Below are 15,249 nucleotides of genomic sequence, written 5' to 3'. Positions count from 1 at the left end.
TGAGAAATTTAAATGTTTGAATTGATAAACTGGGATTCACTCTTTTCAAAACGCTTCCTGAATTTAAAAATGACTCCACTTGTCAGATTGGTTAACAGTTCAAACTTGTTAAATTTTCTTCAGTTATTTTCTTTCTTCCTAAATTTTCTTGACGCTATTTATTCTTAATAACATCTAAAGAAGTTGTCGAAACCTTGTAATGGGAGATCTAATTAATGTCAAAACCTTCTTACACAGCACAAAATGAACATTTTTGGGTGAGAATTTATTACAACGATTAGTCTGATTTGTTAACATTATATTGGGTCCAATATATCAACTATTTAACAGCAAAAGAGAGACCCAAATTCCTTTGAAGTTACACCTAATGATAATATAATGGTGAAATAAACAATAAAGGCAAGTTTCGTTTTTCCAGTTTTCTTCATGTCAAAAGAATGACAAGCAAATTACCACGGTGTAATTTGCAGTTGATACCACTTCAAAGGGCTCCAAGTTTACAGTTAATTTTCTGTTGATGTCAGTTTTAATTAATGTTTCTTACAATCTGGTAAATGAGGATAGCGAGCGCTGACAGTAACATGTTTTGAACATGGCCAAGATGATGTATGGCTCTCCAGCATGGCAGCAGGGCAACAACAAGCAATTGTTTTTGACATCTGGCTATTGTGATTGTGTTTTTTATCGTGGAAGGAATGCATTGGTTTTGATTATTTTTTTCAGATCTGACAACAGTGGTGTTGTTCTTTTCAAAAGAAAGACAACTGATAGGATAGGATTTTGTTAATCCCCTTGTCTTACAGCTTGTCATCTGCTTGTAGTGTTATAACAAGAAAGCTCCTGTTTTTGCTCTTTACTTTTTAGGCAAAAAAATATTCTATTTGCTTCATAATGATTTGTTAGGCGGGGAAGCTCTATATCCTGCCATGATGCCACAGAGTGAGTGAGTGAGTGAGTGAATTGAACTCAGCAGTCTGAGAGTTGAGGGAGTTTGGAGAGTGAAAGAGTGAGGGAATTCTGTGCATGAGCGAATGAAAGTGTTTCAATGAGTGTGGCAAATAAATATGTAACATGACTGGTCGTGGAAGATATTAGTGATTGAAAATGTGAATTGATATATTCATATAAAATATCAGAGATATGAACAATATTGAATATAAAATCCAAACTGAAATAAATTCAAACTTTCAAAACTTTAGGTTTTATCCTAAATATCCAGTAAAAATTTCCAACATTATCAGTGAGACTGACTTTATGAGTGAGTTAGTGGTTGAGGTGGAGGAATGTTGAGGGGAGTGAATGAGTGAGTTAGTGGTTGAGGTGGAGGAATGTTGTGGGGAGTGAATGAGTGAGTTGGTGGTTGAGGTGGAGGAATGTTGATGGGAGTGAATTAGTGGTTGAGGTGGAGGAATGTTGAAGGGAGTGAATGAGTGAGTTGGTGGTTGAGGTGGAGGAATGTTGATGGGAGTGAATGAGTGAATTAGTGGTTGAGGTCGAGGAATGTTGCGGGGAGTGAATGAGTGAGTTGGTGGTTAAGGTCGAGGAATGTTGCGGGGAGTGAATGAGTGAATTAGTGGTTGAGGTCGAGGAATGTTGCGGGGAGTGAATGAGTGAGTTGGTGGTTAAGGTCGAGGAATGTTGCGGGGAGTGAATGAGTGAGTTGGTGGTTGAGGTCGAGGAATGTTGCGGGGAGTGAAGAGTGAGTTGGTGGTTGAGGTGGAGTAATGTTGTGGGTGTGAATGAGTGAATTAGTGGTTGAGATGGAGGAATGTTAGGTAAATCAATGAGTGAGTGAGGTGAATCAATGAAAGGAGTGAATCAATGATTGAGTGAGGTGAATCAATGAGTGAGTGAGGTAAATCAATGAGTGAGTGAGGTAAATCAATGATTGAGTGAGGTGAATCAATGAGTGAGTGAGGTAAATCAATGAGTGAGGTGAGGTGAATCAATGAGTGGGTGAAGTGAATCAATGAATGAGTGAGATGAATCAATGAGTGAGTGAGGTGAGGTGAATCAATGAGTGGGTGAAGTGAATATCAATGAATGAGTGAGGTGAATCATTGAGTGAGTGAGTGAGGTAAATCAATGAGTGGGTGAGGTAAATAAATGAGTGAGTGAGGTAAATCAATTAATTAGTGAGGTGAATCAATGAGTGAGTGAGGTTAATCAATGAATGAGTAAGGTAAATTAGTGAGTGAGTGAAGCGACTCAATGAGTGATATGAGGTGAATCAATGAGTGTAGTGAATTGATGAGTGAGGTGAGATGATTGAATGAGTGAGGTGACTTAATGGGTGAGGTGAGGTGAAGAAATGAGTAAGGTATATAAATAAGTACAATGAATGAGGTGAGTGAATGAGTGAGGCGAGAGAATGAATAAATGAAACTGTCATAATATTCCCTTGATTCATGAAGATGACATTTGTGACATAATAGTTGTGCATGTCCCACCTGTTCTCATGCTACACTCTATGCTTGTCTTATGAGGCAATCAGATGTCATGCTCAGTCACTTGGTTGACTGCATCATACACACGATGTTGCTCACTATTTCAATCACTGGGTTGTCTGGCCCAGATTTGATTATTTACAGGCCACCATCATATAACTGGAGTATAGCAGCATAAAACAACATACAGACAATACAAATCTCAAGCTCCTTTGTCATGGGTAACCTTGAGTTTCAGAAAGATTCAAAAGAAAATCAATAAACTCATGCTAATTTAGTCGACAATGGTTGCCACTTAAAGCAATGCACCATCCCAGAAGTTCAAGAGCAACAAAACAATACCACCAATTAGTTCCCATCGTCTAATTGCATGTTATGGCCAAATCACCAATTCAGGACATCGCCCATATAAAATGTAAGTGCCAGTTTCCAGCTTAAGGTATGTCATCTGGAAAAGATGTTGGACATATGTGCTCAATGAATAGCAAAATGGCGAGTTCAGAAAGGGAATATTGTGACGACACTTTATGGGACCCTGTTATCAATGATAGGGAGTGCTGATGCATTAGCTAGATGTTCTTGGAGGTGATTGAAGATGGAACACATGTATATTAGTGAAGACAATGGGAATTTCATGTACATAGTTTCTTTTTCGGGGTCATAGGAGCTGATTTAGAGATTTTATGATGCTGGTTATTACATGGCATCAGCTGCCTTTTGTGGTAACTGCCAATCAGCTTTTATGGATTGTTTATTGCAAAACGATTTCTTGTATATTTCAGATGTCGATTTGAGGTTATTCTTTCTGATGGATTTAATTGGACTTGTTGTCATTTTGCTTTACTACAGTCAGAAATGTGAGGATATCCTTGAATGTTATAAGCTTCTAGTAATATGATGAGTACTGCAGAATGTTGTGTGATGAGTGCTTCTTGGTTTGTATAACTTGTTGATGCTTTAGTTGCCAGCGATTAAAGTGGTGACAACCAATGTATTATTTAAGTGGTGACTGCTTTAAAATACTTAATGCATGTCCTGTATACTTGTAGATCTCTTTGAACAATGTCAGAACCATGAGGAGAACTCTTTGAACAATGTCAGACCCATGTGGAGAACTCTTTGAACAGTGTCAGACCCATGTGGAGAACTCTTTGAACAATGTCAGAACCATGTGGAGAACTCTTTTAACAATGTCAGACCCATGTGGAGAACTCTTTGAACAATGTCAGACCCATGTGGAGAACTCTTTGAACAATGTCAGAACCATGAGGAGAACTCTTTGAATAATGTCAGAACCATGTGCAGAACTCTTTGAACAATATCAGAACCATGTGGAGAACTCTTTGAACAATGTCAGACCCATGTGGAGAACTCTTTGAACAATGTCAGACCCATGTGGAGAACTCTTTGAACAATGTCAGAACCATGAGGAGAACTCTTTGAATAATGTCAGAACCATGTGCAGAACTCTTTGAACAATATCAGAACCATGTGGAGAACTCTTTGAACAATGTCAGACCCATGTGGAGAACTCTTTGAACAATGTCAGACCCATGTGGAGAACTCTTTGAACAATGTCAGAACCATGTGGAGAACTCTTTGAACAATGTCAGACCCATGTGGAGAACTCTTTGAACAATGTCAGACCCATGTGGAGAACTCTTTGAACAATGTCAGACCCATGTGGAGAACTCTTTGAACAATGTCAAAACCATGTGGAGAACTCTTTTAACAATATCAGAACCACGAGGAGAACTCTTTTAACAATGTCAGAACCACATGGAGAACTCTTTGAACAATATCAGAACCATGTGGAGAACTCTTTGAACAATATCAGAACCATGTGGAGAACTCTTTGAACAATGTCAGACCCATGTGGAGAACTCTTTGAACAATGTCAGAACCATGTGGAGAACTCTTTTAACAATGTCAGAGCCATGTGCAGAACTCTTTTAACAATGTCAGAACCATGAGGAAACTCTTTGAACAAAGTCAGAACCATGAGGAGAACTCTTTTAACAATGTCAGAACCATGTGGAGAACTCTTTGAACAATATCAGAACCATGTGGAGAACTCTTTGAACAATGTCAAAACCATGTGCAGAACTCTTTGAACAATGTCAGAACCATGAGGAAACTCTTTGAACAATGTCAGAACCACGAGGAGAACTCTTTTAACAATGTCAGAACCATGTGGAGAACTCTTTGAACAATATCAGAACCATGTGGAGAACTCTTTTAACAATGTCAGAACCATGTGGAGAACTCTTTGAACAATGTCAGAACCATGTGCAGAACTCTTTGAACAATATCAGAACCATATGGAGAACTCTTTTAACAATGTCAGAACCATGTGGAGAACTCTTTTAACAATGTCAGACCCATGTGGAGAACTCTTTGAACAATATCAGAACCATGTGGAGAACTCATTTAACAATGTCAGAACCATGTGGAGAACTCTTTGAACAATGTCAGAACCATGTGCAGAACTCTTTGAACAATATCAGAACCATATGGAGAACTCTTTTAACAATGTCAGAACCATGTGGAGAACTCTTTTAACAATGTCAGAACCATGTGGAGAACTCTTTGAACAATATGAGAACCATGTGGAGAACTCTTTTAACAATGTCAGAACCATGTGGAGAACTCTTTGAACAATGTCAGAACCATGTGCAGAACTCTTTGAACAATATCAGAACCATATGGAGAACTCGTTTACCAATGTCAGAACCATGTGGAGAACTCTTTTAACAATGTCAGACCCATGTGGAGAACTCTTTGAACAATGTCAAAACCATGTGGAGAACTCTTTGAACAATATCAGAACCATGTGCAGAACTCTTTTAACAATGTCAGAACCATGTGCAGAACTCTTTGAACAATATCAGCACCATGTGGAGAACTCTTTGAACAATATCAGAACCATGAGGAGAACTCTTTTAACAATGTCAGAACCATGTGGAGAACTCTTTTAACAATGTCAGAACCATGTGGAGAACTCTTTTAACAATGTCAGAACCATGTGGAGAACTCCTTTAACAATGTCAGAACCATGTGCAGAACTCTTTTAACAATGTCAGAACCATGAGGAAACTCTTTGAACAAAGTCAGAACCATGAGGAGAACTCTTTTAACAATGTCAGAACCATGTGGAGAACTCTTTGAACAATATCAGAACCATGTGGAGAACTCTTTGAACAAAGTCAGAACCACATGGAGAACTCTTTGAACAATGTCAGAACCATGTGGAGAACTCTTTGAACAATATCAGAACCATGAGGAAACTCTTTGAACAATGTCAGAACCATGTGTAGAACTCTTTTAACAATGTCAGAACCATGAGGAAACTCTTTGAACAAAGTCAGAACCATGAGGAGAACTCTTTTAACAATGTCAGAACCATGTGGAGAACTCTTTGAACAATATCAGAACCATGTGGAGAACTCTTTGAACAAAGTCAGAACCACATGGAGAACTCTTTGAACAATGTCAGACCCATGTGGAGAACTCTTTGAACAATATCAGAACCATGAGGAAACTCTTTGAACAATGTCAGAACCATGTGGAGAACTCTTTTAACAATGTCAGAACCATGAGGAAACTCTTTGAACAATGTCAGAACCATGAGGAAACTCTTTGAACAATATCAGAACCATGAGGAGAACTCTTTTAACAATGTCAGAACCATGTGGAGAACTCTTTTAACAATGTCAGAACCATGAGGAGAACTCTTTGAACAATATCAGAACCATGTGGAGAACTCTTTGAACAAAGTCAGAACCACATGGAGAACTCTTTGAACAATGTCAGAACAATGTGGAGAACTCTTTGAACAATGTCAGAACCACATGGAGAACTCTTTATACAATATCAGAACCATGAGGAGAACTCTTTGAACAATGTCAGAACCATGTGGAGAACTCTTTGAACAATGTCAGTACCACATAGAGAACTCTTTGAACAAAGTCAGAACCACATGGAGAACTCTTTATACAATATCAGAACCATGAGGAGAACTCTTTGAACAATGTCAGAACCATGAGGAGAACCCTATAGTACACATGACAAGCTGCTTTGAGACTTTAAGCATTCCTGTCATATACCAATACTTTGTTTGACAACTGAGCATAGATGTGTAATGATTCAGACAGAAAGAAATGAATTTCAAATGATTGATTACTCGTATCATCACTATTTGCAGATTATGAATATTGTTCCGATTGCTATTAAATATTGCCAAGATCAAGTGCCTAAACAACTGACATCCTATCTGTGAATGCTCTATGTATGCTTCCATGATTTCCACTTTTCAACCCAACGTGTTAGCCAGTCATCAGGGCCTCATCGTAGTAGTTGTCAGATCAATGGAAAGTGTGGTTGTCGTAAAACAGACTTTGTCAGAACTGTGTGAGAGGACTAAACATGCTTTGAGATGTGTTTATGAAAGGAGTATTTTGGCCAAGTTCAATTTCCGCTTTCAGAATTTCATCTTTTTGTAAAAAATCTGATGAGGCACATTCTTGTATGTAGAGTAGATAGGAAACTCAGATCATGGTGCTTTGTAAGTTATCACAGATGGAACCCATGAAATCTAGTGATAATAAAGTGCTCTTTGTTGTTATTCTTCTCACAGAGAATAATTTATGTCTGACAGACTTTTTTCAACTTCTTTTTTGACATCCCACAAAAATATTTGTTTGATAAAAAAACATGAAACAAAATTACTGTATTTTCATATTTAACAAAAATGCATATGTTGTTTGCAAGAAGCAGATATTTGCAACTTTATCAGTTAACTGATTCAGTCCAAAATACGCTGTGGGGACAGGTTTATGGAAGTTCCCAGTTTTTGTTTGTTTGTTTGTTGTTTGACACCACACTGAGCCATATTCCAGCTGTATGGGGGGCACAGGTGGCCCAGTCGTCTAAGGCGCCGCGATTCACTGTGCAGAGTTGCGTCCCTTAGCGCGCTAGAAACCTATGATTGTGGGTTCGAATCCCGGTTCGCCCCGATTATGTTTCTAGGTTTGTCAGCACCGTACCCGTGCTTATGGGTTTCACCGAAGTGGTAAACGTCTGAGACCTGCATCACTTCGGGCTTTCCTCCCACATTAAGCTGACACGCCGTGATATGACTGGAATACTGTTAAAAGCGGCGTTAAACCCAACTCACTCTCTCACTCACTCCAGCTGTATGACGGCAGTCTGTAAATAATTGAGTCTGGACCTGAGCATTGATCCACACAACTGGGATACGATGACATGAATCAAACTAGTCAGCGAGCCTGACCACACGATCCTGTTAGTTGTCTCTTATGACAAGCATGAGTTGCTGAAGACCTATACTAACCTGGATGTTAACGTGTCTCCCCTGTATCCAATGCTTGTTATTAAAGCCATCTAAAAAATATCAGGTGGTCAGATGATGTCATGTCATCTATGCCTCTCTTCACCCAGCAGTGAATGGATACCTGGGAGGATGTTAATATTACTGTTGATCTTCTTGTGCCTCATAGGTAGCTTGGGTTGTATACTCCCCAGGGAGATGAGAATGAAAATCAAGTGCACACTAATCCATTTTTTGGAAATTAATAATGTAGCATTTTGACCGTTCACTTGATTAGAATGGCACATTATATATGGAATTACGTCTACACGCAGCCCAGACAGCGAATGGGACTTCTCCCAGGAAGCGCTGCCTAGTCAAACCCACCCAGAACTTTAAGAAGAATGTGAAGACTCCCCAACACTGCCGACTTTTGCATTACCCCGATAGTCAGAAGGGCTGTATTCCTGGTCATAAACCCGGGTACTCACCCAATGTCAGTCAACAGATTGGGAGGTACCAAACCTAAGACACCAAGAACAATGGAAAGACGGACAACTTGGTACTTGGGATGCAAGCGTGACTTTTCGAAAGCAAGGTCTGCATATTTGCTATGTTTTTCCTCGATCTTGTCAATCACATTAGTGTCAAAGGGGACAGACAAATTCAATGATATAAATGAGATCAGGTTACGTCTGAGACTGTATACGGGCCTATTCCAAAGAAATTTTGTATTCTTCATTTTCCATAACGCCCTCCACATATTCTGGGTCGTACCATGGGTGGACCTCTGCGTTAAAACCAGAAGCATTGCGAAGACGGTAATAAAATGATCGAGCCACTCCATCATGTCGCTTAAGATACTGTGTTTGTGCCAAAGCTGGGCATCCACTCACAATGTGTTGGACAGTCTCATTAAATTCATTACATAATAGACATTTCATATTTACATTTTGATACAAAATCACAAATTGATGGTTTCGATTTGGAAGTGACTGGTCCTGAGCAGCAAACAGAAAGCCTTCTGTTTCACTTTTCAGCCCAGCCGACTTCATCCAAGCTGTAGGACTCTGCAGGGTCGCTGAACTTCTCAACACACTGCTCATAAAATTGATGATAGCCTTGAAAAATTATTATTATTATTATTTATTTTTTTAAATATTTTAAAAAAATAAATTATTATTATTATTATTAGTTTGCAACATGGTGGATCATTGCATGTGCTGTTAGTCATTAGTTTGTCTGATCTGAATATTTTCAGGTTCTCATGATATATTTGAATAACGCTGACTGTGGCACAAAACAGTATTCAATCACTCACCAAAAATGCCACTCCACGGATTTGTACCGTGAAATTGGTTTCAGGTTTTAAATCTTAAATTACTTCTTCAGAGGAAGACGCAATAAAGATTAATTCTAAAAAGTTGTTGATATGCTGCCTGAACATAAATACATGAATTGCCACAAACCATCATCAGTTTCGGGATCAGGGAAACATGTAAAGAACAGCTAGATCATGGAATCACGTCTTCTGAATTTTGTGTTATTGTCCAAGTGATTGAAATATCTAGTCTTCCATGAATTTCCTGTCACTGAAGATTGCATGAGTGTCGCTATAAATCATTGTCTAACGCTTGTGTCCTGTACATTGTCGTAAGGTTTGGTCAGAGGCCATACTCTACTGGGCTTTTTAGTGGCCATTTATGATGCCAGCATTGATTCTTTCACAGAATGAATATTGATCAATAGGTCATGAATATTGCTGGAAAACATCGAGATCCCTTCTGAAATTATAGGTCCTCTCAGCAAAGGTTAGCAATTGTTGAAGGTACACGGTTACTCCCATCATCCAGTGTCAGGATATTAAAGCTGATAGTGAGTGTGTGTGGTTTTATCGTTGGCAGCACTTTTCGGCTTTATCCTGGCACGATGTGACGTGTTTAAGGAAATTGTAAACCGGAATGGAGAGCTTCTTGACGACCCACAAAATTTGATCTGGTACACCTAATGTCATTGAATTCTTTCTTTTTTCATTTGTGTGAAAGTTTATACAAACACAGCTCAGTTTATGAAGCCTTTTGACAGGTGGGGTGAACTGTAATGGGGTTTGACATCGTGTTTGAGATTACTGCCCTCATATAACGATGTGCATGCATGTGTGTGTGGTGGCTTGTACTAGTCTGGACTTATGCCAGTTTAATGGTGCTAGCCTACTGTCACACCATACAGACTCTGAACCACCAGTCCTTGTTTATCTAATTTCGAGCACCAGGCAGAGTATCATGTACCATCTTTTACCAATTGTTGCTCACATGTTTTACCTCTGGGGCTCACATTTTTTACCTCTGGTGCTCACTCTTTCAACCTCTGGTGCTCACACTTTCAACCTCTGGTGCTCACTCTTTCAATATTTGGTGCTCACCCTTTCAACATCAGGTGCTCACACTTTCGACCTCTGGGGCTCACACTTTTAACCTCTAGTGCTCACACTTTTGACCTCTGGTCATCACACTTTCAACCTCTGGTGCTCACACTTTCAACCTCTGGTGCTCACACTTTCAACCTCTGGTGCTCACACTTTCAACCTCTGGTGCTCACACTTTCGACCTCTGGTGCTCACACTTTCAACCTCTGGGGCTCAAACTTTCAACCTCAGGGGCACACACTTTCGACCTCTGGTGCTCACACTTTCAACCTCTGGTGCTCACCCTTTCAGCATCTGGGGCTCAAACTTTCAACCTCTGGTGCTCACATGTTCAACCTCTTGTGCTCACACTTTCAACCTCTGGTGCTCACTCTTTCGACCTCTGGTGCTGACATGTTCAACCTCTGGTGCTCACACTTTCGGCCTCTGGTCATTACACTTTCAACCTCTGGGGCTTACAGTTTTGACCTCTGGTGCTCACTCGTCACTCTTTCATCTTCTGGTGCTCACACTTTCATCCTCTGGTGCGCACTCTTTCAATATTTGGTGCTCACACTTTCAACCTCTGGTGCTCACTCTTTCAATATTTGGTGCTCACACTTTCAACATCTGGTGCTCACACTTTCGACCTCTGGGGCTCACACTTTTAACCTCTGGTGCTCACACTTTTGACCTCTGGTCGTCACACTTTCAACCTCTGGTGCTCACACTTTCAACCTCTGGTGCTTACACTTTCGACCTCTGGTGCTCACACTTTCAATCTCTGGGGCTCAAACTTTCGACCTCAGGGGCACACACTTTCGACCTCTGGGGCTCACACTTTCAACCTCTTGTGCTCACACTTTCAACCTCTGGTGCTCACTCTTTCGACCTCTGGTGCTCACATGTTCAACCTCTGGTGCTCACACTTTCGGCCTCTGGTCATCACACTTTCAACCTCTGGGGCTTACACTTTTGACCTCTGGTGCTCACTCGTCACTCTTTCATCCTCTGGTGCTCACACTTTCATCCTCTGGTGTTCACACTTTCAACCTTTGGTGCTCACACTTTCAACCTCTGGGGCTCACACTTTTGACCTCTTGTGCTCACACTTTTGACCTCTTGGGCTCACACTTTCATTCTCTGGTGCTCACACTTTCATTCTCTGGTGCTCACACTTTCAACCTTTGGTGCTCACACTTTCAACCTCTGGTGCTCACACTTTCAACCTCTGGTGCTCACACTTTCAATCTCTGTTGCTCACACTTTTGACCTTTCATAATGTTTTAGCTTGATGAGTGATCTTGAAAAAACATGGGGGTACAGGTGGCCCAGTTGTCAAAGGCACTGCAATTCCCTGTGCAGAGTTACGTCCCTTGGGCATGCCAGAAACCTATGTTCATTGGTTCAAATCCCAGTTCACCCCGATTATATTTCTAGGTTTATCAGCACCATACCGATGCTCATGGGTGTCACCAAAGTGAAAACCTGCATCACTTAGGGCTTTCTTCCCACATCAAGCTGACACACAGTGATACGTGTAGGAGAAACCATGTCTCCGAGGGATTACTAGAGATGGTAAACCCCTCGGGACGTTCCCTCATGTGAGGGTTTACCATCTCTAGTAACCTGGAGGAGACATGGTTTGTCCAACTTATAAACAGACTCATTGCATAGACAACGTTTATAATCAAATAACTGAATAAAAACTCTCAAATGTATAACCTGTATCGGAGATGAAATATCGCCTGCAGTCGTGAACTCGGTTCAATGAAACTGGTGACCTCAGCACGTGAGTTTCGCAACGGTGCTAAATCTGCACGTGCTTCTCGCAATGGCACGAAATCTGCTTGTACGTCCCGTAGGCTGTTCGTAGTTTTTGTTCTATCAAGGGTTTACAATGATTGTAAGCCCTCCTGCTGGGTGTTACAATCGGTGTCATACCTCCTACGAGTTGTTACCACAATTTCAAAAACTCCATATCGAGTTACAGAAACAGCCAGTAGGTTTATAAGACTGGAATACTATTCACTGAAACACCACTGACTTACTGACTTACTGTATGTGACTTGTTAAGGATTACAAGAAGTCTTGCACTCTGTTGCTCTCTTCACCTCCAATACTGACAGTGTTAAATGGGAATATCGTTTGTAACCCAACAGGCACAGGCTCGTGTTGAGTTCGACAGAGTTTTTCTGACAAGTCCTGGTTTTATAAGTTGAAGAGATCTGGCTGTCAGAAAACTCCAAGTGTCTTTGGGCTGACCTGGGTGTAGGTTTTGATGCGAAGATGTTTTTTAATTATGTATAGGGTAATTTGTTTTGTCAGAAAGTGTTAGTGTCAGATGTTGAAAATCTTAGGTTACGGTGTTTTTGAAAGTGATTGATATCAGCTCTTGGGATATATAGCTTCTCTGGGAAAAGGTTAGAGTATATTTTTGATTGAAACGGTTTACTTGTGTTGCATTATTTACCTGACTTCGAGAACAGGTCAGTGGTTCCATCCCAGGCATATTATACCAAAAGACATTAAAAGATGGCTAAAACAAGGACTGGTCAGCTCGGAGTCAGTATGCTGTGTCTGAGTAGGGTATTCATGTTAAACTGCTGCATGGTATCTCATTGGGCTAGCACTATAAACTCGGCATTAAGGGGCTAAAACAAGGACTGGTCGGCTCGGAGTCAGTATGCTGTGTCTGAGTAGGGTATTCATGTTAAACTGCTGCATGGTATCTCATTGGGCTAGCACTATAAACTCTGCATTAAGGGGTAAAACAAGGACTGGTCGGTTCAGAGTCAGTATGCTGTGTCTGAGTGGGGTATTCATGTTAAACTGCTGCATGGTATCTCATTGGGCTAGCACTATAAACTCTGCATTAAGGGGCTTAAACAAGGACTGGTCGGCTCGGAGTCAGTATGCTGTGTCTGAGTGGGGTATTCATGTTAAACTGCTGCATGGTATCTCAGTGGGCTAGCACTATAAAACCTGCATTAGCCTGGACTAGTACAAGCAGCCACACATACACATGTCTGTATGCATGTTGGAATAAGTGAGTGAGTATGGTTTTATGCCGCTTTTAGCAATATTCAAGCAATATCACGGCGGGGGACACCAGAAATGGGCTTCACACATTGTACCCATGTCGGGAATCGAACCCGGGTCTTCGGCGTGACGATCGAAAGCTTTAACCACTAGGCTACCCGACCGTCCCGCATGTTGGAATGAACTAAATTGATGGAAGATGGTCATACCAAAAGACGTTAAAAAATGTTTCTTGTTATTACCTTGTCTCGCGCTCGGCATCAAGGAGCTAAAACAAGGACTGGTCGGCTCAGAGTCAGTATACTGTGTCTGAGTAGGATAGAGTGTCTGCCCGGAGAGTGGAATTTCAGTTGTTCAATCACCGGCTATCATACCTAAATAGTTTAACAGAGAGTACTTGTTACCGGTGGCCCAGTTGTCTAAGACGCTGCAATTCGCTGTGCAGGGTTGCGTCCCTTGGGCAAGCCAGAAACCTACGATTGTGGGTTCGAATCCCAGTTCGCCCCGATTATGTTTCTAGGTTTGTCAGCACCATACCCGTGCTCGTGGGTTTCACCGCAGTGGTAAACATCTGAGACCTGCATCACTTCGGGCTTTTCTCCCACATTAAGCTGACACGCTGCGATATAACTGGAATACTGTTAAAAGGGCGTAAAACCCAACTCACTCACTCACTTGTTACCAGGCCTGGTGTTCAGGATTAAGGTGATAAAACAAGGTCGGTTCTGGATCAGTATACTGTGTCTGAGTTGGGTACCCATGTTAAACTGCGATGGGCTAGCACCATAAAACTGGCATCAGTCTGGTCTAGTACAAGCAGCCACACAAATACATGCATGCACATCCCTGTATCAGTGCAATAATCTTGAGCTTGATGTTAAACCCCATTTCACCTCACTATGAACATTGTATTTTTCAGCTTTTGATCCATCCAGTGATTCAGTGATCTTGGGCGCCGGAATTTGCTGTGCAGATTTGCATCCTCAAGATGCAGAATCCGTTGAATCATTGGTTGAAATCCCAGATTCATCTTCATCACGATTGGTTTGTTTGTAGCAGGTATGTAACACTTAAGTTAATGGTGACAAAATCGTTGCGCAGGAATTTTTGTCTTTCTTATAATTGCAATTCATAACATCTGCTAATTGCATCTTCCCATCACAGCTGCTCTTTTATTTCAGGAAAGTATTTCCTTTATTTAAGAAATCAAACATATCAGCATTTTTTCCAATTGGAATATATTGTTATTTTGTATCAACTACTTCCACCAATTATGTATTGTTTCCATTATGCAAGGAGTACATACAGGACTTGTTAATTAGTTAAAAACAATATTTTCCATTTCCAGTCTTGTTGCCATGGTTTTGTAAGATGAACAGATGGAAAATGTAGTTTTATTCTCAACAGGGCCACTGAAACACCAATACAATCTTGAACATATCTTTTTCCTTCGTGTATCCATTTTCACATTAATGCTCAAGTATAATGGATGTGTGGTGGCTATGGTCGTGGATTGTGTAAGACGAGGCAGCCCGCTGTGAAGCTTTGCATCCCTTATAGCTGCTGGTTGTGAGTTTAAATGCCACATTTACCTCGATTACGATCCCAGGTATATGGTTGCACCATACCCATTGATATGCAGAGTTGCGCCCCTTTGTGTGTCAGGATCCTATGGTTGTGAGTTTGAATCCCATATTCTCCCTGATTAATACTGTTGGTTTGTCAGCATAAGTTAAACCGGTGGGGATTCAGGGTAAGAATGTAGGTCTCCAGCAATCTATGCCTGTCATAAGAGGGGTCAAAATGGATCGGGTGGTCAGGCTCGCTGACTTGGTTGATGCATGTCATCATATCCCAATAGCATAGATCGATGCTCATGATTTCAATCACTGGATTGTCTGGTCCAGACTATTTACAGACCACCATCCTATGGCAGGAATATTGCTGAGTGTGGTGTTTAACAACAAACAAACAAACAAACAAACCCTTAATGTTACACAGAATCTAGAATGCAGTTCAAAGCCATT

General features: G+C 40.8%; 1 protein-coding gene across 1 annotated transcript in view; it reads left to right on the top strand.

Annotated features, from left to right (window-relative positions):
• LOC124144883 overlaps window positions 1-15,249 on the top strand; it is a 381,519-nt gene that overhangs the window by 299,542 nt on the left and 66,728 nt on the right. The window contains exon 8 of the transcript XR_007221550.1: window positions 14,142-14,281. The gene's annotated coding sequence lies outside the window, so the exon portion shown is untranslated. The remainder of the gene's footprint in view (window positions 1-14,141; window positions 14,282-15,249) is intronic.

This window comes from Haliotis rufescens, unplaced genomic scaffold (genome assembly GCF_023055435.1).
Source record: "Haliotis rufescens isolate VD_foot unplaced genomic scaffold, xgHalRufe1.0.p SCAF_16, whole genome shotgun sequence".
Lineage (NCBI taxonomy): Eukaryota > Metazoa > Mollusca > Gastropoda > Lepetellida > Haliotidae > Haliotis > Haliotis rufescens.
Note: the sequence above shows the minus strand (reverse complement) of the source record. Positions and strands in the feature narration are given on the sequence as shown.